The 27,951-nt window shown below is 36.9% G+C and overlaps 1 protein-coding gene across 1 annotated transcript in view; it reads left to right on the top strand.

Annotated features, from left to right (window-relative positions):
* The window catches only part of PRR16 (proline rich 16), a 165,144-nt gene extending 140,873 nt beyond the window's left edge, over positions 1-24,271 (top strand). Inside the window, 1 exon segment of the mRNA XM_005432951.4 lies at positions 22,400-24,271. The gene's annotated coding sequence lies outside the window, so the exon portion shown is untranslated.
* Positions 24,272-27,951: the final 3,680 nt, after the last annotated feature.

The following is a 27,951-nucleotide window of genomic DNA, read 5'->3' as shown; positions in this document are numbered from 1 at the left end:
AATTTTTCATGCAAGTATTCATTTACTTTACATTCTCATTTGCCTGAGAGAGAGAAAATCACAAGTGCATAAGATAATCCCAAAACCAGCTCATAAAATGTTCAGGCTAGATGAAAGGTTGTGAATTGGAGTGATTAAATTACTATAGACAGCAGCTCAGGCTCTTTACACGTACAGATGAACACAAATAGGTGGAAATGATGTGATATCTCAGCACTCAATTGTATCCCAAGTCTCTTACTGCAGTAACTTGATTGAATTGTAAAACCATACAATTGCATAGGTGGGAAAAGACCTTTATGATCATGGAGTCCAACTGCTAACCCAGCACTGCCAAGTCCAGCACTAAAGCATGTCCCTGAGCACAGCATCTATAGGTCTTTCAAAGACCTCCAAGGATGGTGATTGCACCATCTCCCTGGGCAGCCTGGTCCAATGCTTGGCAGCCCTTTCAGTGAAGAAATTTTTCCTAATATCCAGCCTATACCTACCTCCCCTGGTGTAACTTGAGGCCATTTCCTCTTACCCTGTTGCTAGTTGTCTGGGAGAAGAGACCTACTCCCAGGTTACATGAGACCTAGTTTCTGATTGCTTCCTTAATCTAGATTCTTTTTTCAGGGGTTCAGTCAGCTGAAAAACTTATCCAGAGAAACACCTGCAGAAAAGATTGTCTGGCATTTTCTATTGCTCCCATCCATAGGCATATGTTTCTTTTATCTATCTGTCTATCTATCTATCTATCTATCTATCTATCTATCTATCTATCTATCTATCTATCTATCTATCTATCTATCTATCTAGTTATTTTTTAGTGGTCAGTAGAACCTGGAAGAGTATCTAACAAGGAGGTGTTACTTGCTGTCTTATATCGCTACATACCAGAAAGTCAAGCATTTACAAGAAATACTAATGTTCCTTGTGTTTTGTGGTGCTCGAAAAATTACCAGTCAAAGCAGTCAAGAAGAATACAAACTTAGGAGGCAAAGATATGGATGATTTGGGCATGACTCTGTTATGAGACTGCTGTTTTGCCCTGTTTAGTTTCATGGGGTAAATTGCAGTGACTGTGTTAGGACATCTTACGTGTCTGTGTGACAGCTGGTGTAACTGTTCTCTTTGCCCTTTTTTTTCTTTTTCTTTTTTTTTTTTTTTTTTGGGGGGGGGAAACCCTTCTCCTGGGAGAAGGGCAAATGATGCTGCAGAGCAAGATGTTTGGGCATGTTGGGTGGAAATTTTGGAACGGGCAGAGAACATTTAGCACTGTTGCACTGGCAGACTCCAAGGAAGATACTTACAAAAAAGTGGGGTTTTGAAGATTATTGACTTGTAAGAAGCCACCAAAAAAATGCTGAATATAGAGCAAGCCTGATAGGACAGCCTGGCCAAAGAGAGATTTGTTCAAAACCATTTTTATTTCTTTCCAGTCTCACACAACAGATCAGAATTATCTTTTCCAAATGTTACCTTATTCCAGGGGACCTACGGCAACCTAACATTAAAAATTGAAAGACCTTTCGGTGTCTGAAGATATTCATTTTAAGGAAGGTGCTGGCAGACCCACCTGAAAACTGCATCCCATTTCAAGTCTTGAGAGCATTTTTGCTTATAATTTCTCTGTTTAGCACCCTAGGGTAGCTGTCAAAATCCTTTTGGGTGGAACAGTGTTAGGGTATAAATGAGGATGGAGCAGGTCTTGTTTTAGTATAAAATGGGTTTCTTTGTATATAATTCTGTTTCGTCAGAATCCTCCCATCACCTGTAGTGACTCAGTAACTGCAGTCATGCTCTCTCTTGCTCAATGATTCATTATTTTCTGCAAAAGTTGCATAGTTTCAGCAAAAGCAATGGGAGAAATCCCATACTAAGAGTAATTTGTAATTAGGAATCATGATTGTCTCCTAAATATAAATCTGGGATTAAAATTCAGTCATAGGAGGGAAATGAACATTGTTTTTTTCACTACTAGAGGGATATTTAAATATTTTAAATCTGGTTTAATTTCTTCCTTCCCTCTTCTCTCCCTTCCCTGTCTTCTCTGTTTGCCTTCTTAGGATGTGTTTCAAAAGGAAAAAATGGCAACTACTGCATTTTGAGTGGACCTGATCTGGTCAGGTTTTACTAGGAAAATCTATGTTCCCTATGTTAAGGGAAAATAAGTCCAGGAATGCTTGTTTCTGAATCCCAGTCAACCATGACAACAATGGCTTAGCCCTACAAAGTACTTTTGCACATCTACAAAACCCTAAATATGTAAGTTCAGAAGCTGCAGCTTTTATTAAGTAAAAGCATCTCTGGGATTCAGTAGTAACTAAACATGGGCGTTTCAAGATGGTAAGTTTGAATTTTGTACTTGTGTTGTCTTCTGGGCTTCTGTGCCATGAGGTTTAACTTGTGGCATGTTAGATAGGACTACATGAACCTCAAACAACACTTCTAAGGTAAACTGGTGGTTTTGTATCCCATCACTACCTGAAATCCTAATAACCTTTGGAAAACTTCAGATATTTCTAGGAACAAAACTCAAATTAAATGTTTCCTTTTTCTTTTTCCGTTCTTCACTTTGACAGAGCAATGTTCCTTTCTGCTCAGTTTTACTGGAAATGATTGATTTTTCTTGAATATTTGGCATAGTCTAGGTGAAATTACTTTGCATGGAACGTGTTGCAGAGATTATACTTTAGTGGTCTGATATCTTTATACCTGCCTGTAAAAGCAAAACTGAAGTAATGATGTGACATTTTATTTTTATATATTATCTTGTGTCTTGGGAATTTTTGAGAACATGTAAACAGTTTGCTTTCTTTACAAGTATTCAGCAATAAAGATTCTTGTTCTGGATATTAACTTCAGATTCCCTGAAATTTTTTTTGATTGGCTTACACCTGCATTTATATATGTAAATCAGTATAAATTCTGTCCTGAAGGCTTATGCAAATCAAAATACAATTTGGTCCAACCAGACTTTTTCTCTGTCTGTCTTCTTACATGTTTCAGTTTCCCAACAATTACACAAGTTACAAATTCCCCCACCTCAGCAAAACAGCTTTGCTGTATGCTTTTGAATGTGCAGAGATTTCACTTTGCTGTGAAAAAAAGCATTCTTTTTTGTACCTTGGTAGTAGTATTACATACAATTCTGGTATCATGCATATGATTTAATGGTAATAGCTCTATCCTGGTCACCTTATTGCATCTTTTTCCTGTCCTAGCTTACTGGATCAGAAGGCTGGGTTTTGGGAAATGTGGTACTCACATAAGCATCACTACTTTCAATTGCTGTCATATCCAAACGATAGCTTCATTTTCTTTACAAATCCTATCTGCTCTCAGAGGGTCTACCGGCAAAGGCTCAAGTGCTGCCTATGTGGCACCACCACAAGGAGGTGGGATAAATGAGCGCTGCTGGGACCAGTCCTGCAGCTCATCCCTGCTTAAAGTCTAAAAGGTACCCAAAATTTCTCACCACAAGGTATGTTGACAAGATAACTGAGAATTTTGCCTTGAAATACTTAGAAATACCTGTGAAAATATTGTGCAATATTTGTATGGCTGCTGCATGCACCTCTGTGGGTCCCGGAAGCCTCTGAGGCTGTATGCTGGGTTCCTGAGCAAGAGGCTGATCTTGCAGTTTCCTTCAGAATAAGGTGTAAGAAAGATGACATTTTTGCCTTTCTGAGATTTGGGGAGTTAGTGGAAAAACACATGACTGTTAGTGTGTAAATGATATAGTGGTTTTCTCATTACAGGATCGCTGTTAAGGATGGGAATAGCACATAGGCTTTTCTTCCCTTGGGAGTTAGCCAGGTCAGGTAGGAAACAGTATAAGCAGTAGTTTGGGGTGTTAATGAGGGGGAATTTAAGGACAAGTCTGGTCACAGGAGTGAATTAATTCTATAGCAGAGGTGAACTTCAAAACCACCCATTTCTCAGTTCTTATGGATAAGGCTGTGAGAGAAAAAACTTCCAGAATTTTAATTACTAAGAAAATAGTTTAAAATAAAATATTTCTTTTCAGCTGAGGGTTAGTTACCTGTGAAACACTACCTCTCCTCCATGTGTCTCTAATGCAGAGAAACATGTGGTTCGTAGCCCAGAACATCTTTAAAGCAGAGGCATGGTGTAATGTGTAATGTGGCATCAGCTGTATAAAATGTAGGTATCTGGGGTAAGTGCAAACCAGTTTCAGCCCTGTGACGATGATCGTAATTGTATAATTAAAAAAAAAAATCTGTAAAGAAATTGCCTATTATGAAACTGTGAATGATTGAATGTCAAATACAAGAAAAAAATTTTGCTGTTGGTATGCTAATGGTCACAAATAATAAGATTTACAGAAGACTACAGACATGTTAGTATTTCTGTGTATTCTTTCTGATAGTATAAACCTTGTGTGATCCACAAATTCTTATCTTCAGATGTTGCTGGCACTTCAACCAGTTGAAATTTATCTTTTACAGAAATCTCGTCAGTAAAGTAAAAAGCATAGTGTCTACAAAGAAATACAATAACTGGAAAGTTTCAAGGTGACTAGTGGCTCTTTTGATATTCAATCCAAGTAGAAGGTTTAAGCAAATACAGTCATTTTAGTATTTGTTATGAAAAGTCTTCATTATCTTCATATTATCTTTCAAAGGCATAAATATCATTGTTAGTTGTGCAAGTTGTGCATTCAACAGGTTTTATTGGAATGAAGTAGTAGGTAAAGATGAAGTAGATAAAGTAGATTAAGAAAAGCCTCTTGAAACCTCTTGAAAGTACTGTGCAACTTGTTTACCATTAAATCTTAGTAGGTTAGTTGAGGCTATAGAAGGTACGTTTAAAACACTGAAATTTGATGTAACATAGGCCTTCCTTAACTAAACCCTGGGTTAAATTTCAGAGCATCTATTTCAATCCTTTGCAGTTACTTGCATGTAGGTATTATACAAATAGATTCTTAAATATGTTATTTAAAAATTTCTGGCCCTCCTTTTAATTTGTGCAATGGGTACAAAATGTGATGGCTTTCTGAGTTTGAAATACACCATAAAGTGGTTAATGACTTTTAGTCATTAAGATCTCATCTTATTTTCTGTGCTCAACTTTTCCTTGCTATAACCTTCTTAGAATGAATGGGTAACTCTTCCATTCATTGGGATTTGAGTATCACTGTTTTATGTATTTTCTGTAATAATTAATGCTATGCCATCTGACACCAAGGCAGAATTGTGTTATTACAGCCAATGAATGTTGCACTTCAGAAAAGAAACAGATTTCTATGCAGGTCCCAGAATTCAAGAAAAGGAAGAAACCCAAACCATTGAAATTATATTTCCAAATATTATTACAAGTGTGAAATATATATAAATTCCATAATCTACAGGAATGTTACTTGTAAATATTAGTATTTTTGTTTTAGTTACTTAAATTTCAGCAGGGCTTGCATTTTGTAAAAGAAGAGAACAGAATATTCCACTAATTTTCTTCCATGATTCTGTTATTGCTTTGAGATAGAATTGAGCCATGAAGTTCATTCTATTGTAATGATTGTGCTATAGGAAACTAGTGTTTTCAGCATCTGTAGTAGATCTTACATGCTTGAATAAAACAAGTTTCTGAGTGCAAATCAGCTGCTGACCCAACACAGGGTCATTATTGACTACAAAATTCCTCAGGAGCTATAGGAGGAAGCTATTGGAGAGTCTAAATGGGATTTTCAAATATCCTTGAGAGTCTATTAGCAAGAGGAGGGATATGACAGAAACAGAGAAAGTGAATTATTGGCTGTGTAACTGGTGAACATTTTGATTTTGTAAATCATTAGTAAGTAGATCTGTAGGAAGAAGGTATGTGTATGTAATAGTTAGGGAGCATGCTCTTCCTTCTGAAACTTTGTTGGAACAGTTAATGGGCACTGAACAGTGTAAGAGCATAGGACTGAGCAGGCATGTAGAAAAACAATTAGTATGATTAAGAAATTGAAGGGAGGACAGTTGAGTGAATATTAGAAGTGCTAGAAACCCAGATAACTAGCAAAATAAAAAGGAAAATTTCCATTTGCTGGAATAAATTTAGTATATTTTTAGCATTGCATAAATTTCCAGTTTGTACAACTGCATAGTATGTTCTGAGGTTATCACCTCCCTCATGTGTGACAAGGTTCACAGTTATTATATATCAATAGTCATAAATACCTAGGTTTAGAGTAAGTAATTCCAATGTTAGGATCATAAATGCTTATGGAAGTATTAAAATTCAGGGATATGAAGAGAATAGAGGTGAAAAAAATCTTGTAGGCCTATCTGTGCATGGATGTTTTATAACAGTGTCTGAATCACTTTCTTTAGGAAAAGATCAGAAATATATGAGTGCCTTTTGGTCCCTTGAAGTAGTCATGGAACAGCAGCAGAAAAGATCAACAGGTTGGCAGTGTTTTAAGAGTATCAATATACATTCCCATGGAGAGAAAATCTGAATTTTTCACAAAGCAAAATAGGAAGCATCGTGTGGCAACAATGTATTTCCCCTCCATTAAATAATGCCTTGATGAAAGTATTTTGGTAATCAGAATCAGAAAATCAAAAATCAGAAGAAACAAAATGACAAGTTGCTACTCATTGTCATATGCTGGGGATTTTTCAGATGATCATTCTCCCGAGTAAAAGCATCTACTATAGTTGAAATGCTCCACCCTGGCTGTGCGTCTGCATGCCCTCACAGGAGCTGAGACTCATTGGTCAGGGGGGATACAGGATGCTGCTGAGGCAGGAGTGCCATACCCTAGCCACCCGCGGTGTGTGTACCCAGCAGTGGTGGGTGTAGGCACACACTCTTGTGTGTCTACTAAGAAAGTCATCACTGTCTCTGCCATGGGGTTATGTGCACAACTTAGATGTATTTTGGGGGTTTGCTGATGTAGATATCCTGCTTGTGGTCCAGGCTATACTGCCAGCCAAGCTGCAGGGCTTATGTAGGTGGGTAGTGTCCACCTAGAGTGAGGCACGACCATAAGTAATAGAGTGGAACAAACAAAAGACAGGTGCAGTGGCCTTTCACGCAGTTGCTGTATTACAGTCCATGTGAAAGGTGCAAGTGAACCTGAAATACACCACATGGAGCATAACTAATTCAGCGATAAGAAAGATTATTTTATATGATTAATACATATTTTACTTTTGTATCTTCCATCAAACCCCATCAATTTAACACTACTAAAATATCACAGAAGAAATGAAATGAAAATTCTATTCTAAGACCATTAAATCAAGTGATGATTATTTCAGTTGATTTTTGTTTGGAAATAGTTTTTATAATTAACTAGGTATTTTTGTAAGTACTGAAGGGTAGCCAATATTTGTATGAATAAGTGTGATTTCTGAGTATAAGCTAGATTTCAAGTTTACTAAAAATCTGTCACCTTAGGGGACTTCTAAATATATAATTGCTGAAAAATTAAATGAGAAATTTAAATACTGTTAATCATCATTAGTGTACTGATCCAACATTAGGAATTACATTCAACTTAATATGGGTAACATACTTGGATATTCCTTCTAATATCCACATTGGATATTCCTTCTAATTTCATCTCAGTTAATGGGCCATTATTTCAAAATCCTATTAAACAAAGTTTCCTTATCTGTTTAATCTTGGAATTTTCTGAAGGAGAACTTTGTGGTATTGTCTTGGTCAAGATCAAAATCATATTGATCCTCCTCCAGAAGCTTTTATGTCACTTTTTTTCTGATTGCCTATTTTTTAGAGGGGAAAAAAAAACCAAGACACCATCATCCCGCTTAATTTTTGTATTGCTACTATTTGACAGCTGCAATAAAATAAAATTATTACTAATCAGTTCTACACATAGATTTATTGATTTTCTATCTGAGCAGCAGAAGACTTGTATTTCAATTAAAACCACTAAAACACAAACCGCAGTTTAGTTATTGCTGATGCATTCTTATCAGTTAATAAAGTGTTCAGCTAACTCTTAATCGGTTTGCACTTTCTTAAACTTTACTGTTTATTGGAGCTATTCATTGGGTAAAGGAAGGAGGATGATATATTGCAATAATTATTCACCTCTTATCTCAACTGTATAAGATCCTTGCATACGAAGTAATTACCTTTTAAACTACTGTACAGTTTGACTTCAGCCCACAGGCAAGATAGGTTTGCTTTTTGAGTTGCTATCCGTAGCTCTAATGCTGTATTTCTATTACCATTAGAAGCATGAGAAATGTAGCTAACCCAGTACTGGTCTTAAGAGTCCAAGTCATCAAAAAGAAAAGGAAAGGTGGCAATTTTACTTTTCCACTATCATCACCATCTGAGGTGGCCACTAGGCTGCATGATTTCAAGCAACAGGGCCCAAAGGTTTAATTTGTATTCATCCTGTTTGTCATTCTGGAAGGAAAGCCAGTGTATTTTGACTCACACTGAAAGTAAAGTGTGTACTGTGTATTTGTGTGGCCAAAATGAAAAACTGAAACCTGCCATTCCTTTTAGCATTTAGATATTCTAGCTAACGCAAATCCAGTTGTTTTTCATTCACTTATAAATAAAGCGTGGGACAGATGTGGTAGATTTACAAATTGCTGGAGAAGGAGACGGTGTTTGTAGACTGCGCTTCTCTTGCCCTCTGTTGCTAGAGATAAGAAAAATCCAAATTGAGCTGCTTCTTCTGCCTGAGGCGTTTTGAACTTGAAGCTTCCCTGTGTTGAAGAGTGCTCTGTGTTTCTGTACAGAGCAGCATGGCTTCAGCTGCTCATGGCTGTACCTGTAGCTCCTTTGAGATTTTGGTAGAGGAAGGTGCTGCAAGAGAGGAGTCAGTGGGTGCTGCGAAGTGAGTGAGTGCTGGCAAGGTGGTTGTGTTTTGGAAAAGCAATAAGCATACAATGAGAGGACAGAGTATCCTTTTTTCATCTACTGCATCATATGCCTGAAGGACGGATTGAACTCTCCTGCAGCCTCCACAAACACATACTCTCTTCTGTTTGTCCAGCAGTTATGGATGCACGGCCAAGGGCACCCCCTATTTTGGGCATCACATCTAAAGCCTCCCCATCACCCACAGTTCCCCATCAGGGCTCCTCAGGCTCTGAGCTGCTGCTTCTGCAAGCGTGGCACCAGCCAGGTCACACTTTTTGCCAGCTTTCCCACCTTTCCCAACATATGCAAATACCAAAGTGGCAAGCAAAAACCTCACTGAATTCTGTCCTCTTGTCCTTCCTTCTCAAGTCCCACACTAGAAACTGACTTTTCCCAACCCACAAACAGGAGGTGAAGTCTTTTGTCTCTTCTTAACTCCCTCCCTTTTATCTCCCCATCCCTTTAAGAAAAGCTTTATTCTCTTAATGACTCAGTTGCCTGATACTCATTGCAGCAACAAAGGCAGCTGAGTGTCTTCTCACCTGGTCTCTGCTGAAACATGATTAGACATTACCTGAAACAGTCTAGAATTTGGTTCTTAAAGTAAAATAAGATTGCACTTACACTGAGATTTTTGATAGAGGATTGCAGGAAGGTGCAGCTAGCAATTTACTGTTCGGCACATACTCCGTGTTGGTGGGAGGAGTGGTAAGGCTTCACTCATAATGGAGGCTGGTGGTGTGGAAAAAGGCTTTTCAGAATTGAGCTGTCAGCTTGTCATTTGTCCATTATTGTCATGGTACATGAAGGTTTTGTTCCATCATCAATGAGTTTTCAGCTGATTGCTGACTTGCAGTTGTGATTAGTGCAGTGAGTTATATACCCACATGATAACAGCTTGTTACATTTCTTCCTGTTTTTCCTATTAGAAAATCACTATGACGTAGGTAAAACAGTTTATAAAGGTAAATTTAATATCTTTACTTTCAGTGATGCTTACAGGTTGATGCCTTTATTCTTTTGTCTAAGTGTATTTTGAAAGTTAAGTACTTCTTTCTAAGCAGTAAGCTTGTACTTCTAATCATTGGTATGGTTGATTCACTTTATTATCCCAGGACATGTTTGTTGCTATGAAATATAAGTATTGGAAATAAAGGCAAGCTGTTACAGTTTTCTTCACTGAGAAGTTTTTGCACTGCTCTTGATTAGAAGCTTTTTTAGGCATTAAGAGTTAGGAGGCTTTTAGATAACATGAAAAAGGATAAGTGATATTAAGCATTAATATATTTTTCAATTAACTGTAGAAGAAAGTTTCATCAGACCAAAGTTCCAGCTTCACTTGTAGGGTTCACAAGTGAAATACAAAGGCATTTTATTTTTAATTGTTATTTTAGTCAGCAAAGAATTTCCAATGAGTACTTCACCTCTCCATTGTGCTGTCCAAAGCTCAATTCTTTGCACAAAAAAAACCCCAAACAAACCCAAACCAAAAACAAACAAACAAACAAAAAAACCCCAACAATACCAAACCCCACCAAAACAAAAGGGGGGGCATTATGACTGGAGCAGAGTTGATTTTCAACTGCTTGCAAGGGTATTATCCAAATTAGGGATTGAGCAGGCTTTCCTTCCCTCTTTTTGCTTCTCGGTGTACTGCTTTGTCACACAATGCTTAACACAAGGTACATGCGGTCTTTACCAGGCTATGCTCACCGATGTCTAAAATTGTGTCTGATCTCTACAAAAAATTTCAAGAAAGTTGATCAAAAAATGAATTTTACGTTTTCAGTACTTAAATTTACTTACATTTTATGGTATTGCATTTTTTGTGTTCTTATATCTGTGTTACTGCACCATCAGGGCAACTGAGTAAATTCCTTTATCTACCTTTGTTGTAGTGACCATATTGCTGCTTTTCACCAAATACATTTTAATTTGTTCCATTGTCATATTTGATACAGAAGTGTCATATGTGTTCAGCAATTCTCCTTTTCCTAAAAGTAGCTCCACCTTAAGTAAGTTGGTCTTTTGAACTGCTGATACTGGTCAGTGCCTTAGATAGGCGTTATTGCCTGTCTAAACCAACAGCAGTCCTTCTTTTGGACATTTTAGTTTTGAAAGGAAAGAAGGAACACAGGAAAAGAATATAATTTTGAGAAATCAAAAATTATCTACTTGTGTGGGCTGTTTATTTATTTATTAATCTTTCTCATAAATAGGTTGCAGTATATTGTCCTCCAGATTCCTTCAGACTCTGACAGGTAGCCCACAGAGCTTCTTGGACCTCATGTCTTTTTCAGTTTTATTTCTTGTATTTCTACTCACTCTTACACCGTCCATTCCGTGGAATCATGGCATCATAAAGTTGTTTAGGTTGGAAAAGACCAAGGAAAGAGGGACACTGGAGAAGTCACTGGGGACACGTGGATACCCATCAGAGTATCTGCAGAAGCATCAAAACAGTGATGATTTCCCATGACTTGAAGAGAGGAAATCACTTTCCCATGCAAGGTCAATGCAGCAAACATAGCTTTCTGTTAGGCATGGGGATGATGTGGAAGAGAGCATGTACTCGGTTTCAAACACCTGAAACTGAAAATGAAGATACTATAGGGTAGGAGTTAAAGAACAATGGTGTACAGAATAGAGTAAATTCAGAAAATCTGAAATTTATGGATATAACTTTAACTGTAACCATAGACTTTATAAGATTTGGGCATATTTGTTCAAGATTAAGTATTTTCTTCTAACAGTTTTGACTAATTCAGCAAAACCAAGCTGTTTCTGGATGCATTGTTTACAGAAAACAAAGTCAAGTGTCTTTGATGTATATCATGACAGATAGAAAGTCCATCCTACTTGAAAAAGAATTAACAGTGATTTTGGCCTTCTGTCCCATGCAGAGGTGGAAATGCTTGAAGAGATGTTTCAAATATGCAGAGGACCATCTGTGACTTATGTGAAGAGCAGCAAACTCTCTTAGTTTGAACTGTGGCTTGGAAAACAACATCGGAGAGGAACTTGGCCAACTCAGCAGGCACACAGTAGATTCAGCACTTCAAACATAATTCCAGTCCACAGGTCCAGAGGATGTGCCGCTGTTCTGATTGGAATCAGGATTTTGCATCAGGCTTTCTTATATATCTGACTAATGGATTTAGATAAATAGATTCTGTGTTTTTATTCTTGTTTTCAGTTTCAAGGCAGACTGTCAAAATGACTAACCTCTTTGGCGAACAGCTCACAAAATTGCTGGCCCAATACTTTGTGGTATTTTATTGGCCAGACAAACACTATATTTGAGGACTGTGCAAAGCACTGGATTGCACATTTTGCTAGTAACCTTTTCCTGAATAGCATTAACAGGAGACTTCTAATTGGTTGTATTTTAATTCTGAGCTGCTTTTGTTGGCCTGAATATCTTTTTTGTTAAACAAATCACTCCAAAGCCAGATGAGCATGGATGCTTGTGTTGAAGCAGGGATGGCCAGTGATTTTCAGTCAGCAAGCTACTCCACATTGACAAAGGTTTGGAGTTTTGCAAATGTTAGTACTGGGAAAAAAACAAATATACCAACCAAAAAAACCCCCCAAAACCAAGAAAAAACAACGACGGATTTTGTGTTCATGGTGAGCCAAGCTTTTCAGCATATTTTATGGACATTATGAAAGGGCTAAGGTAGAGATGTTTTATGGCTTTGAATTTTTCTTATAAAAAGGAAAGAGGCCTGAAACTGGGATAAACTGTTGCCTGTGTAATCATCCCCTCTTCCTGCTGGAGCTCACCACATGCTGCTCCCTGTGCACTTGAAGTAGTTCTTTACTACATTTTTCACATGTGTAGATTTTGATAGGGATGCCTGTGCTAACAGAGAGGTAAGGTTATCCATAAAGGCTAAGTTGAGGTAAGATTTGTTGCTGAGCTTGTGTTTGACTGTCCCATCCAGCTGTATATAACATTATACTTTGTTAGAGCTGGAAGGAGAAAAACATGATGTCTAAATTTGTCAAAAAATAATCTCATTCAGGTCTAGACTTCTTAGCATTCAGCTTAAAATGGTTACACAGGCTACAGAAGTAAAGTGACCCATGGCAGATCTGTAAGATGAGAAGCTGAAATGTTGATCTTTGTTTTCTTTGCCTTTTTCCAGAGATATCTCAAAATAATATGTTTGTTTCAAATACAGTGTTATGTCACACCAAAATAGCAGAATTCTGGAAGCTCATTTTTAGGATTACTGAAAATAAATTAAAAGGCATCATTCTGAATGCCTATGGAAAAGATCAATAGTAATATTTCTGCCTTTTAAACATCAGTTGCGTGTGGCTTATGTTTGGAGCGGCAGATAAGTTTCAGTAGCGCATAAGTAGGTTTTGAGAGAGGATGCACAGGAACATCTCTTGTTCTATGCAGAGGTATTTGAAGCTGTTGAAACAGAAGCTGACGTCATTTAAAATGAAAGTTTGCACTGAACCATTTTATATTTGCAAGAGTTTTAGCTTTTTGTATCCATTTTTATAATCTAGAATGCAAGTACATTCTGGTAATGTACTACTTCACAAATCAGGGCTCTTTACCAAGGTTTACATTAATAACATTTGAACATTCCCAGAAAAAAATACATTGTGCTTTTCATAAGGAGATTCTTTCATACATCTTAAATGTAAATGCCATGTCAGGTTGTTCTCTTTCATGCATATTGTTGCTGAAAGTACAAGGCATATGAAGATGCTAGGTAATTTACTGATGCTTAGCTATAGGGATTTTTTTTCACCTTCCTTTCTAAGAATATATTCAGTTACATTTTTAGAATACTTTTTGCTGTTTCCATTCAATTTCTTCCTGATACCATGATTTCATTAGAGCTCAGGAAAGTAGCTAGTTAAGTCTTGGTAAATGAATGTGTAGAAGTTCCAGTATTTTTCTTTCGCAGTGCATGAAGTCTGAAGTCTAGATGCAGCCCTTTCTATTGTGCATTGTTATGGAAAAGGACTGCAGTTGGTGATGAGGAAGTCTCCCAGTGGGCTGCTGAAGTGTGGAGACTTGTAGTAAACACTCTTCCATTGCTGCATGGCCTCAGGGCCCCTCTTGCACTTGTAGGCTTCTGCCCAGGATTCAGCTGTGAGCTACTCAATCATTTGTAGCAGCTAAAAATTCCTAGCTACGCAGACAGAACCTCCTGGTGTCCAGAAGCATCACAGAAAACCCTCTTCTTTTGTAAAGAAACAAATTGAATTTGAGTATGTTGACTAATCAGAATAGTAGTGAATCATTCCAAGCCTTTAGTCACGTTGGCATGTTTATAGAGAACAGGAAAATGTAGCTTCAGTAATCTCTACTGGCAGGGAAATTGATTTTGTTTCTTGTGTGGCAAAATATTTGTGCCAAATGATAAAGGAAGAAGTAAATCCTGTAAAGCATTTGTTAACAATCAGCATGTTGTCAGCTAGAATCATAAATTATTTCATCCCTCAACAGGCAAACTGCAGAAAGGCTGCACCAAAGTATTTACAGATATTTTCTCATGTCCTTTACGTCCTTTTGGCTTTGCAAAGTAGGCCTAATCCTACAAGGCTGCTGGCTTGCTTGAGTAATTTTAAATAGATGAAAGACCAGTAAATGTCAAAAAACAAACAAACAAACAAACAAACAAAACCATAGTTACAGTGTCTCCTACGTGGCTTCTTTCACTCATACACTGTTGTTTTGGTTTTTTTTTAATAAGCAAGTGGAGGGCTTCCAGCTCACTTATCATCCATCTTTCCTAGCTCCAGGCAGAAAGAAAAGGTTACACCTGTCAACTGGAAGATATACTCTGGGGAGAATGATTTTCAAACCATTCACATGTCGCTTTAAGACATGTAATTATACAAAACCCTCTAAAAATTGAAGCATAAACATTTCTATAATAATAGTGGATGCAAGTCCTTTAAAGCATTTAACTGTTCTGTGTGAACTTTTCACTTGTCCTGAGACTAATGTCCCTTTCAATGACTCCTGAAAGGTTTTTTCCTATGGCATGTAGATTATGCCATATGCTGAAAGAAATTATTTTTATTCAGTGAGTGTAGGTTCACAGGGATTTGTATTATCATCCTGTTTTCTGTTACATAGCTTCAGGAATAGACTGATTTAAAAGTAAACCACAGGAAATCTGAATTTTTACAGAAAAAACACTGACACATATGGAGTATGGGGTGGTGGTGTGTTTTCTAACCTATCAGGCCTTCCATCTCTTTTACTTGCTGCCAAGAACTAGACCGTAAGAAGGCACTAATAACAAGGTTCTTAGATTAAGCAGTGAGTAATAGGTATGGCATTCACAGGGAACTTGCCAGCACTAGGTACTGGATGCAACATTCTTTGGCAACTCATTGCAAATGCAAAGCTGCTTCATTGTTAGTATTTTTGTGTCATTATTTGCTTGCTATAGCATTTCCTGTGTTAAGCTAGATAGATAAACTTTATAACCAACTCCCCAGGTGTGTTACTAGCTATTTTTTCACTAATTATTAGAAACAGAAAATTATTTCTGTTAGGGACTTGGCTGTCTTGCATCTTTCTTTTCCTAATCTTTGCTCTACCTCCATTTGACATCTGTGTGCATTCAAGCTAATTAATGAAGTTTGCTTTGACTCAGCAAGAAAATGAGGGCAAAAATAAAGGCAGAAAGACTAAAAGAATATCAGATACTGTCTAGTTTTTATATTTAAAAACCTACTTTCAAACCCTAAAAATGCAGTGAGAATGAATAGGTGAGTTCCCTGGACCATATAGTTTTCTGGATCACTGTAGAAGATCCAGAAGATCTTTGCATATCTCAGATACAGACCCTTAACATGGGGAAGCAGCAGTATGCCTCAGGTTTAGCTAGCCATGCATTCCTACCCCTCTGATAATCAGCTAAAGGATACTGCAAGAAACAGGATTTTGCTTGCCACTAGCAATGTGTGGTTTGTTTGTTTCTGTTGTTTCAAGAGTATAGAGAGCCCTCAACAAGCACCAAAACTCTTGGTTTAGTGTTTGTTATTGTAGGTTCGGTGTTTCAGGGTATTCACATTCTGAAAAGATGTAGCAGAAATCTGTTGAGAGTGAAAGCGACAGAATTAAATAAAACGCTGTAAACTTGTGACATGTCGATTAAAAGTATAACATGGATTGGAAAGGAAATCTGCAGCCAAAGCAGAAAGTGGACAGAGATTTCCTTCTATATAGTTAAATGTCTCATATGCAAGGCTAGCTGTATAGTTTAGTTATTGTCCACTGAACACTTGGTATAAAATATTTCTGTAATCTGTCATAAAGTAATACGCAAATACTTTCTGTATCGAAAGACCTTATAGCTAAACAATTCATATCCACTGTTCAGGAACAATCACCAGAGTGGCTGTCAGTACATAAAATTCATTTCCATAGTATCACTAGCATATCTCTTCTAAGGATATAAGTAACTAAGCTGAAGTGTGACTACTACTTCTGTGTAGACAGATCCAGTTTTCACACTCGATGCTCAGCTATGGCTGTTGGTGCAGCTGCAGTGGCCCCTTGTAACAGTGGCTTTGGATGTGATTTTGCAAATGGCTAACTGGCTGCAGCTTTGTGGGTATCGTCCAAGATCTGTCCTGTAGCTAATCCAGCTCAGTAGAAGAAAGAGGGAATGAATAGATATATGTACACTATATGTATACACATACATAAGAGATATAAGTAATGCATATTTACATATATATATATTCTATTACAGCCATTGATAAGCAGTCTTTTAAATATACTTGGCCTAGCTTTTCAAGCAACTCTACATCAGAAGCCTCACTGTAAATGAAAATTAGGAAGACACATGCCATATTCCTTTGGAATGAAAGATAGCTTGAATTTTATATCATACTCTAGCACACAAAAAAAAGCACATTTCCTCTTCTTGATCATTTATTGTTTTTTCTGTGCATGTTAGTCAAATACAAGAAAAATGTCATCCAAAGCTAGTTTTTTTGAAAACATGGCTTTTCTTGGAGCTAGTAAACACGTACCCCAGAGAGAAAATGAAGAAAAAACAACCTGCCAGAAATACTTCGTCAGTACTTTTCTCATGAAAGATGTATCAAAACATATCCAAAAACTAATGAAAAAAAGAAATGGGCTTCCTAGGAATGTATTTACACTTGGCATAATCAATTCTATCTTAAGACATACTTTAAGACATCCAAAACAGTTTTCCAGCATCTAAGGAATGGGTGGACAAAAAGGGAAGTAAAAAGAAAGTCATGTCAAGAAAAAAGAACCTGATAAAAAGTCTTCTTAAGGTTCAAAATGGTGAACAGAATTGTATTGTCTCAGCCAAAAATATGCCTGATGAATTTTAAAAACGCTCATTTATATATCCTTTCTGTACATGGCAAGGAAGATCTTGCTTCTCTAGTTAAATTTATGTATACTTATCTTAGCAGACAAGGTGCCTTTGACTAGTGAACAAGGCTGCCAGATTTTCCTGGGATACATCACCAGAATTTTTTCCAGTGCCATTCTTTCCCCTTCTATCATGTTTTAGTCGGAGTTTTGACATTTTTGGTTTTCACTGTGGCAACCCCTAATGTAGCCTATTGACTTCCATGGTGTCGGAACTTGGTAACTTTGCTTGCCTAGATTTCAGCTGTGTTGGAAACTAGTGGTATCAACAAAAAAGACTTTTTTTCATATTGTCCATCCAACATATTGCTTCTCTCAAATCTGAACTGTTTGGGACATTACTGAGACAAGCACCACAGCCATTTTGCGAGCAGTTCATATGTAACAAACAGAAAATTTTAGAAGTTTCATATATTGACATGCATGATGCTGCTGACATTCATTGCACAGGGTTCTGTTACCATTAATTTTTCATTATAAAAAATTTGTTCTAGAGTAGCTCTCAGAGCCATATTCTGATGGGCTTCATTTTGTTGTGCGAACACACGAAGACAGTGAACTTCTACAAATATATTATTTAAGCAGTATGAGATCAGTTGGAAAAGTATATTTAATAAATGCTGCCATAATACACTCTCTTGACATAATTTTCATATTTCTATTTGGGATTATCTTTATGGAACTAGATATAGAACTTGTTTTTGTGAAGTCTCTAGAGATACCAAAGCTCGAACAACATGGGACTTGATAATGAAAATTAGGGAAGTGTTGTTAGGAGAGGTTAGCAAGGTAAGAGTAATACTATAGAAGCCAATGCCTGTTGTCACCATATTTGAAGATGTATAAATTTAGACACTCTGATTTTCCTGCTATTTACAATCTTTTTCAAAGCTTTGCAAGAAAAAGAAAAACTTCCAATAAGCAACTGGGAATTCTTGTTTGCTCATTGGCAAAAGAAATATTTACACACTGAAACACTAGGATTAAACAATCACACATAAGTAAGTAAAAGTAAAAAAGTAAATAAAAATAAGAAAAAATAGGAAGAATTACAAAGAATGGTGGTGCATTTGTTAACATTCTGTATTATTTATATTTGGTTGTTTTAGTTTTAACAGAGAAAGATGTCTCAACATTGCTGTGTCACAGGACACAAAAATGCTAACATTGGCTTATGTAGTTAAAATGTTGATGGAGAAATAAAATGCTTGGTAAGAACATTGGGGTTTGCATTCAGTGTAATTCCTTCAATCAAACAACACATAAAATTTTATCTGAAATATTCTGGCTCTGAATGAAGATTCAAAAATCTGTTATTTACATTTATACCAAAAAACCCCCAAAAACAAACCCACAAAACACTACCAAAAAACCCAAAACAAACCCAAAGGTCATGATGGGGATTTCTTGGACAATAGAAACAAGCAAAAATAACCTCTAAGAAGCATTTCCTTCCCTTTTAGTAATTTTGTCTGTTGAAGGAACTAGCATAGTAATACATCTCATCTGAAAGGATTAAAAAAACCTAAGGTAATAAAGGTAAAATAGTCTCTATCTGAATCTAATATTTCTGTATCTTTCAGGTCTGAGTAACTTAAACAGATGTCATTACTATTTAGACGATACCTGGAAAATCTGTGCACTATGTTTATAAGGATTTATTACTATGTGATTTTTTTTTTTTTTGTAGGGACATTTGTTACACTCTTAAATACATGAGTACAACTAATAGCTTGGCATGTGCTCTGACTGCAAGTGTATTTAATACAGGTAATATATGTCCAAATTATGCTGTTTGTGCTAAAATAGCCCAAATAATGGGGATTTTAATTAGACTAGTCTTTCAGGTGCTTTTATCAAACTCTTAAAATGATGTGGAAATTATATAGCTTAGTATTAGTTAGGTAAATCTCTCTCAATTTAATGTGAAGTGCATTTCCTAGTTGTTGTCTCCTTTTTCTTGATAAAAGGCAGTAGACCCAGCATAGATAGTTACATTTAAAGCATCCTTTTCTGTGGTCATTGGCAGTCACCACTACACTCATCAGTTCAAAGTTGATAAACATCTTCTGTATAATGCGCTTGATGTCCTTCTATCATGCCACTATAGAATCAAACTGCATTTTTTCTTTAAATACTATAAGTGGAACCTGAGTATCTCTGTATCTAAGTGTCTTTAAATCAAAATTTATTGCTTATTCAGCCTGCGTAAATGTCCTCTTCTGTCATTTCCCTGTTTTGTACCAAACCTGTAAATCACTATTCAGTTTATGCTAGGCAGCACATGCATAGCCATCCCATAGGCCTGGGGTGAAACAGTGGTTCCCTTTGGTAGCCTTTCCCTTAATAATTTCCAGCCACAGTGTTCTGCATAACAGTCTGTGCAATGACACTGGGGTCGTGGCCATGATGAGGAGAAGGGTTGCATGGTAGATTTAACTGGACTCACTTGCAGTTCTTAAGAGAGCTGTGACAAATTGAAGGAAACAGTCTGTGGTTTCCCTGTATGTATTTTTCAGGTAATACTGACAGAGAACATTCATTTTTTTATTATAGAGGCATAGTTATCTGATTTTGAATGGGGAAACAAAAGCATTGGTTTCTCTGCGTCTCTGCTTTTTGGAACTAAATACTGATGCTGTGGAAGGAAGAGAATGATGCAAAGATGCTGCTGCAGTAATGACAGGGAGGAGAAGGGATGTGAATGAACAAGATGGTCTCCTGTAAACTGTCTGAACTTTAGCTCCCTAGTAAAGTCAGCTTTTTTTCACTCTGAGGATATTGACAAGGTATGGTGTAATGAAGGGATTTTATAGTGATGAATTAATTGTACTGATCTGAAGGTAAAGCTTCTCTGTCAAAGTAGTAAAAACTAGGGAAATAGGAACTAGGCAGTTCAGGATAGGGATCTGTAATTAGTAGATACAGGGGTTTTTTCAGTGACTGGCCTGTTTTCCCTCAGTGCCTCACTTCATGTGTACAGTAATGATTTGTAATTATAAATATATATTTTTTAAAATGGTAAGAGGAACTGCTGCTTCTGTTTTTAATGCAGGCATTGCCACCTTTTGAATTTTTCACTGAGCAAGCTTAACCATAATCTTCTAATTTGAACAAATTATTAATGTGAGAGATGTGTCACATTTTTCACAATGGTGCAGTTTGTGCTTTTTAGTTGAGATATCATAAAGAAACAAAAGTGGGCTTTTCATTGGTGGAATGTTGATGAAATGAAGGTGGATGTCATGTGATTGCATAACTGGGAATGAATCAAACTGTGTGGGCTGACAACCGAATTAGAGATGCTAAAAGAATCCAGCTATACCTGATATACCACTTACTGGTTTTGTGAGCATAATATTGAATATGTTTATGAATTGCAACCCAGAGGAAAAGAAAAAAGTTACATTACTTTTCATGCCTACAGCTGCTTAGTATTTTATTGTACTGTATTCAGAATAAGTTTGAAGAACAACTGTTTCCTGACAAAGTACAAATATTACTTGTATTATTTCCTATCATTTTTAGTATAATTATTATTATTGTTGTTGTTATTATTATTATTATTGCTTAATTGTTTGTTGTTGTTATTGCAGTTATTATTTGTTATTATTTGGTGTTATTATTGCTATTATTGTTATTATTACATATATATTTGTTCTACTGTATTCATCTTGTTTCATAAGCATAAAGCTGACTTCAAGGGCAATACTGTCTTTTTTTGGTGATTTTTATGAGGTCTTGACGTACATGAATCACTAGCCCAAATGTAATTGAAGCCAGAAAGTGTGACAGCTGAAAAAGGCCTGTGTGTTTCTATTGTTATGAATACCGTCCTCAGTTAAAAAATAAGTTGGTAACAGATGTTTACAATTTTCATCTTTCTTATTAATAATGTGAGCCAAACCCTAAATAGTTGACTAGGAAAAAAACTTCCTTCCAGGCCAATTTTATCATAAATTTATTATACCGTCTTTGCTAGACTTTTGTGCCACTGTTACAATCCTGAATGTTAATTAAATTTCCCTTAATAATAGAAATTTTGTTTTACTGGTGGGGAAAAAAAATACAAAGGGTTTACAGCAAACCAACTTCGGATTCTTTTTTTCCCCTGCTAAAGTGAAGTTCTGTCTTACCTCTTGACAATCTCTATCAAATTGAAGTAGTCCAGTCAATATGAAATAAGAGGAAATGTGAGTGAAAGGCTAGATTCATAAAACTGATGGCAAGGGAGTAATTTTATTCCTTCTTGCAGTATGTAACTCTGGGTGTAAGTCACCAACATTGAAAAAGGAAATTCTCATTCTTTTCCTCAGAAGGTGTTAATTTAATTATTTGAACCAGGTTAGTGCCCTAGCTACCAACAGGTCAGTATCTCAAGGTCTCTCTTTTTGATGCTGCTTTATCTTGTCTAATAAATAAAGTTAGGAAATTTAGTGAATCAGTGAGCCTTAGCACTAGATTGGAGCATTACTTTCTTTCCTGATTATAGGGCTGTTTTATTGTTTTGTATAAATTAAAGCAGTTTCACAAAGGGGAATGTGAAAGACCCAAATCAGAATTTTATATAGTATTTTGGTGATGAGGAAACTTGCGCATCAGATGAGAAAATTCTGCTGAAATCACTTTCTATTTATTTTGAGAACAGAGATTAGAATACAGATTCTCAAGTTAGATTAGACTTGAATTCTTAGACAGTTTTTTCAAATGCGTAATATACAGCTTTTTATTAAGATCTCCTTTCATTTCATGCCCTAAGGCATATTGTTAAACTGAATTGTTATGTTAGGTAATTAAAGGTAATCTTCGTAGAAAAAATAATTAAAAAAAAAATATTTTAAAATTCGTGATTACAAGATCCCCATATACTCCAAGACCTAGGATAGTGGCAATCAGTTTCTGAGATGGTGTAATATAATGTGATTCCAAAGACACCGTTGAAGTGAAACCCATTTACCCCAGCAGAAAGCCAAGACACTTAGTAATAATAAAATACAGCTGTAAAGGGTCAAGTTTCAAAACACCGTAACTCTTCAAACTCTTGCTTACATGAAAAATCATTCAAAATTTTGTTTACTATTATCGTTGTCCACTTAAAAGTAACGTTTTCATAACTTTGTCCTTGTCTTCTTTTCTTTTTAACAGCAACTTCAGGCTTGAAGGAATATCTATATCTGGAGGCACGTCAGTTAAATTCTTGCATATCAGATTCGTCATTGTGACTTCTTGCAGGCCAGATCTGAGAAGTAACCAGGAGCCTGACCCTCAGTGGAGAATGGAAAAACCCTTCAAGTCAGAGCACAATCACAAGTGTAATCTGCATTGAATCAACTTTCTCAGATCTGACAGCTACACGCTGAGTCCTCGCAAAAGCCACAGCCTTAAATTCCATTTAGTGGGAAATAAGAATAAGAAGGACTAAATGTCTTGCCCCATTGCAGAAACTGCTGTCTCCAAGCCTGACACTTGAGTTCTGTGCTGACCAACCAGAGTAACAAACAATGAGTTTTTCATGGGTCCAGCCAGCATCCAAAAATATTTCAATATGTAGCCAAAAGGAGAAATGAAGCACTTATGTGATAGCAGAAAATGAATGCATTTACTGTAACAGAGGAATGTTACTGTTTGTGGGGAAAGAAGACCTCTCATCTCTTGTACATATTCAAAGCCATACAGGAACAGGGCATCGGTGATGTTAAATTGCTTAAAAGGATGCTGTCTCTTGTCCTCCACCCAACTTTGAAGAAATTCAGCTGTTAGAGATTGCATCTCAATGCACTTCTAGTATTTGCACTGTCGCTTCCATTCAGGGTAATGATGTGCGCCACCATTTGCACACAGATGGCCCCAGGAGATTTTTGACCACAACAAGCTATATTTTACTGGGGCTCCAAAAGGAATTAAAAAGTTAGAACTGAAGAAAAACATTTGCGCTTTCTTTCACTATGGGGATCTCTTCACAGAAAGGACTATGGTCTTTTCTAAGGTTTAAATAAATACATACATATACATACATATACATATATGTATATATATGAAAAAGCATCAACATGATAAGGTGTGTTTAAAAAGGGGATATAATCTTTTTTAATAGCATCCATTTTTTAACATATTAGCAGCCAAGAAGTTTAGTCTATTGAATTATACATCAAAAAATGTTCCTATTGAACATTTATGTTATAGTCCCAGTTACCGTTGAAGAAGTCATTTGTAATATGTATTTGACATACAATTTTTCTAGCCATTTGTCTATACTTCATGGAGATATCTAACAAAAAATCAGCATTTTCAGTTTATTTTTCTAAATAAATGTGTTGTTTATATTATTTGCAGTCACTCATTTTGGCTGGTTTTCATTATCTCTGAAAAAGATTTAAAGACAGAACCAAAACACAGGAACTGTTTGTTCGTGTTAAGCTGTAATGATTTGCTGACCAAAAGCTTTAATATAAATACTGTAATTTGTAAAATCATGAAGTATATTTATACAGGCAAATATGTATGGAAAACAAGAGGAGGTATTTTAACTCTTAATTTCAGAACATAGTTTATTTTAATATCCACACGAAGAAGTCTAAATATATAATGGAACAGATTTTTTATTACCAGTGAGTTTTAGCAAGTGAGGATTTAGATGTTTAAGAGTGAAAGGAATGTAGTCTAAAAATGGTGGTTTCCCAAATTATCCAGAGACCTTTTTTCAGCTGTCTCATTTTACTCAAAAACTAGTTTAGTTTTTTGGGGTTTGGGGTTGGGTTTTTTTTGGTGTGTGTATGTCTATTATGGAATTTTGTTTGTTGTTTTGTTTTGTTTTAGCATACTGAAAGGGCCATGAAGTTGATACTATTTGATCACAAACAATTTGAGAAGATAGAGAATAAGAAGTTCCTTAGAACAATCTACAGTTTAGTTAAGAACAGTTGTTATCCATCTGCTGCAGTGTTTTGTTATCGAGTTATTGAACATTTCAATGCTAGAGCTGTTTTGAATAAAAATATATTTTTTCCTTTTTTCTTAGTCCATTAGCCTGTGTGTAATTCTAAAAGTAAAGCATGTGATTCCCAGTTCACTTAAAACATTCATCTTAAATCCAGTCCCATGTATCTGATTTAGCTGAGTATTTTTTCTTGATTTTCATTGCTTTATGGAATCTATTAAGTGCTCACTAACAGAAGAATGATATTTCAACAACAAAAAATGGAAAATCCAAGCCTTTTTTTAATCTGTAGGTTAACTTTGTAAAGGGCAGATACCTTAAAACGTGTTGCTCTGCTCTAATGTACTAACTGGTCTATGCGTGTGTGTTTGTGTGTGTGTGCACACATGCACACCTTTACCTGCTGATGAATGAAATGCCAGCTCTGCTGAAGTAAGTGCCACAAGTCCTGTTACTGCAAAAGATGCTCATGTTACTGTATTTTTTGGAGAAAGACCTGAGCTCTGTCTTTGCTTGTGACTCTGAAGCCATGAATAGCATTTACAGTTTGTCAGGAAATTACAAAATTAAATAACTAAGTGAATGTTAAATTCTCTCATTTGGCAAACCTTGGGATCATCTTCTGGTTTGACTCTTTCTAAAAAAAGTAAGTGATCAATTTCCATTGGTGGATTAATGAAAGCTTTGTATTTGTTAAAGAATGATGGCTGTGGTTTTGTTCCCACACATTTTAGCTTATGGTTGGCTTACAGTCTTTTAACTGTGATTTCATTTTGCTGTCATTAGAATAACATATTTGGACACACAACTTGCATGGGCTTGGTTTTGCTCCCTCTTTGGATAACCTGTATTTTAATATTAGAGAGCTTACTCTTTGAGATTAGCATTCAGAGTTGTTTGAAGGAACAACATTATCAAAACAATAAGAAAGTTTCAGTGATCGTTTGAGCACTTCCATTATTATCTAATAATAATATTTGGAAAAGCTCTTATTTTTGTGAACAGAATGCATTCATCTATATTTGAAAATTGCCCAATAAAAATCTGGTGAAATAATTTGTTACTACTTGCAAATACTTTTCTGCTATGCTGAGTTCCAGATCAACTTATGTGTGAAATTTTTCTTGTACAAAAAACACCTGAAACAAAGCACAATTTTCTTCAGAAAAATACAGTGGAAATGAAAAATAATGATCTGCTCCCAGGAGTGGTTTTACACAATGTGTAATGTAAAAATAATAAACAGATACTAGGCCTAATTTAAATGACAAATGTAGTTGGAAGAGGACACTGCAAATCATGGTTCTCATCAATCACATGCTGTTGTTTACAGCTCTGTATTAGCTGGGGTTTCATGCTGGAAAGTAAATTTCAGTGCATGTGCACACACATATATCATGTCTTATTCTACTGCCAGTGACAGTGGGGTAAATCTAAATTTCTTGGGTTTTGTAGATTTAAATAATTAAATCCTTAGGTAAGTATTCAATATTGTGATATAAATTGAGCTGATGTCTGTACACTATGCAGATATTCCTCTGACATAACACTTCAACACAGATTATAAAGCTACTGGAATCTTGAGAACTTTTTGGCGAATAATTAGCACTGAAATATGTTTTCATAAAGTTTAAAACCAGAGGAGACAATTAGATTATCTCATTAAACAACAAAAATTTTGTGAGTTTTTTCATGTCTTATGCTAAATATCTTGACAAGGTCAGCAGAACTTTTTAAACTAAGATGACATAGTGGTGACTGATGGGTCCTATTGTAGATCTGTGGATGTTGCATATATAAGAAATACCCCCACAAGTGGTTCTAGAATAGTGCAGTGTTTCATTATCTGGCACCTGAAAAGCAATCTGAAGCAAGCAATACGCTTGAAATGATGAAGTGTGCAAAACAAAAAGGTGGCAGTTCTGGATGTGTCTACAAGACGTACTTTCAGCACTTAATTTTTTTTAAAGACAAGGACCACCATCATTCATGAGAAGAACACAGATATATGAAATAGCTATTTTGCAAAAGATTGCAAAAATCTTCTCATCACCAGGATGTGATAGAATTGTCCCTCTCCTGATAATCACCCCAAGTGTAACATGGCATGAATATCCCCAAGTGACAGATCCTTTTTATGTGCTTGGTCTGTAGCAAGGCTCTCCAATGATGTAAATAAAGTCCACAAGATGTCTTCAAGATAACCATGTTTTGGTGTGGAAGGGTGTTGCCTGGGGAGAGATGGGAGGATGGCAACCATGGCCCTACCCTGGGGCTCCTGCTGAAGATGGGAGGCTGTTACTCAGGCATTGGGCAGAACCAGAGCCCATAAGGAGACAGGTGTACAGGAATGTGCCTGCCAACTGTGAGGTAGCATGTATCATCCAGTATCAGAGCCATCTGCTAGCCAGCAGTGAGGGGTCATCAGGGGACATGGACCCTCCAGGTGTCTGTGAGTGAGGGAGAGGAGACAGGAGCTTCTAGGGCAAAAAATTAAAGCATGTAAAGGATGTTGGGAAAGAAACTGTAGGCTTAACATGATCTAAATCCCAGGAAGACCCTGGAAACTATGAGCCTGTCAGCCTCACCTCTGTGCCTGGGAAGACCATGAAACAGATCCTCCTAGAAGCTATACTAAGGCACATGAAGGACAGAAAGGTGATTTGAGACAGCCAGCATACCTTAGCAAGGGCACGTCTTGCCTGGCCAACCTAGTGGCCTTCTGTGGTGGAGTGACTAAATCAGTGGACCTGTGGCTATTGTCTGTCTGGACTTTTGTAAGACCTTTGATATGGTGTCCCTCCCAAAGTCTTTTCCTCTAAATTGGAGAGGTATAGATTAGATGGATAGACTATTCAGTGGATAAGGAATTGGCTGGATGGTCACATCCAGAGAGTAGTAGTCAACAGCCTGACATTCAGCTGGAGGTAGTTGACAAGTGGTGTCCCTCAGAGGTCTGTGCTGGGACCAGTGCTGCTTGATATCTTCATCAATGATGTAGAGAGTGGGACTGAGTGCACCCCCAGCAAGTTTGCAGAAGACACCAAGCTGAGTGGTGAAGTTGACACACCTGAGGGACAGAGTGCCATCCAGAGGGACCTGAACAATCTCAAGAGATTTGTCAAGGCCACATGTAGGGTCCTGCACAAGGTATTGCTACAGGCTGGGGGAGTGAAAGGATTTAGAGTAGCCCTGTGGAGAAGGACTTGGACATACTGGTGGATGAAAAGCAGGACATGAACCTGTATCCTGGGCTGCATCAAAAGAACTGTGGTCAGTGGTCAAGGGAAGTGATTCTGCCCCTTTACCCCACCTGGAGTACTACATCCAGCTCTGGAGTCCTCAGGACAGGAAAGGTGTGGAACTGTTGGATCAGGTCCAGAGGAGGGCCACAAAAATGGTCAGAAGGATGGGACTGCTCTCCTATGTCAAAAGGCAGAGAGAGTTGTGGTTCAGCCTGGAGAAGAGCAGGCTCTTGGGAGCCCTTACTGCAGCCTTTCAATACTTAAAGGGGGCTTATAAGGAGGATGGGGACAGACTTTTTAGTGGGGCCTGTAGCAACAGGACAAGGGGTAATGGCTTTAAAGTACAGGAGGGTAGATTCAGACTTGATATAAGGATGAAATTTTTCACAATGAGGGTGGTGAAACGCTGGAACGGGTTTCCCAGAGAGGTGATAGATGCTCCATCCCTAGAAACATTTATGTTCAGGTTGTATGGGGCTTTGATCAACCTGATCTATTTGCAGATGTCTCTGTTT

Source organism: Falco cherrug, chromosome Z (assembly GCF_023634085.1).
Source record: "Falco cherrug isolate bFalChe1 chromosome Z, bFalChe1.pri, whole genome shotgun sequence".
In the NCBI taxonomy this organism is placed as follows: Eukaryota; Metazoa; Chordata; class Aves; order Falconiformes; family Falconidae; genus Falco; species Falco cherrug.
The sequence above is the reverse complement of the archived record's forward strand: the minus strand, read 5'-3'. Positions and strand labels throughout refer to the sequence as shown.